We start from the raw sequence: 1350 nt of genomic DNA, 5'->3' as shown, positions 1-1350 counted from the left end.
TTGATATAGGTGAACGCATCCTTTTCCTTCTTTCCGCAACTATAAGCTGTGTCCTTCTTGATAATATCTTGAATGTGTTTAACCTCTGCACATAATCAGAGATAAACTTTCTGAGGAAGTTGATCTTCCCTAAGAAAGACTGCATGGCTTTCTTGTTCATGAGGTGAGGAATCTACGTCATGGTCTGAACTTTTTCCAGATATACCTTGATCCCACTTTTGGAAATGATGTGTCCAAGTAGGTTACTCTTAGACACTGTGAATATGCTCTTCTTAGGATTCAAGGATATCCCATATTTTCGACATTGCTTTAAAATTTTCTTAAGATGGCACAGGTGGTCTGACTGCTATCTTGAGAAGACTGTCACATCATCGAGGTATACCATTATCCTATGTCTGATGAGCCCACGAAAGGCGATGTCCATTGTGTGCTAAAATGATGCATTGATTAACTCTGTCATCAAACGATAACCAGATGATCACATCCTTGAGCTCACCAATGGCTGATATGCATTTCCTATCTAGCTGGATGATCTATGCACTTGTCTTAATCCATTGAGCATTGATATTCTTAGCGATGGAGAATGGCATGACATTAACTGATGTGCCAAAGTCAACCAAGCAGTTGTGAACATTGAAGTTGAAGATTTCAAATGATAAGAAGAATGGTGGGCAAAGTGAGTTTTCCTCCTCCATGCGAAGCAAGTTAAGCACAAATGTGAGTGTGTCAAGAGATTTACTTGATCCCTTGCTGGAAGAGGTAACATCAACTGTAGAGGTTTTCCCAAGTGCTCATAGAAGAATGTCCTGCTTACTCGTGATTTTGGTTATCTCATATAGAGATATGTTTGCGCGAGTCTTCTTCATGTCTTCTACAATGTTATAATCCAAAGAGGGAAGACTCACTGAGGTGTTCGGGGGTGGACTTGAGTTCATGGTTTCTGGTGGGACGCTTTTGTATTTGCTGCTTGTGGAAACACTTTTCACTGAAGTTGTCTTCCCAGACTTGCTCTGAGTGTTCTACGTTGAGTTGATTGATGGATCTACTGTCCTTAACATATGTGGTCTTATTTTATCTCTTGGTATATCAAACATAGTGCGGACCCCTTGGCTTCTCAAGTTATATCAATTGTTTTGCTTTGAGGCTAGACTGTCACTCAGAGGATCCTTCTCGGTGGTGGTCTTCTTGGCTATGCGAGTACACTGATACATGTTTACTACATGCCCAATACTTGGGGCTTCATCAGATGTAGCATCTTCTTCTTCTTCTTCATCGTTGGGCTTAGACTACTCATTGACCATAGGGTTGTTGGACAACTGTGTGGCCATGATTCTCATCACATGCTTCCAT

This window comes from Pinus tabuliformis, chromosome 5_1, assembly GCF_031772625.1.
Source record: "Pinus tabuliformis cultivar Carrire ecotype Pingquan chromosome 5_1, CPIR1, whole genome shotgun sequence".
NCBI lineage: Eukaryota > Viridiplantae > Streptophyta > Pinopsida > Pinales > Pinaceae > Pinus > Pinus tabuliformis.
Note: the sequence above shows the minus strand (reverse complement) of the source record.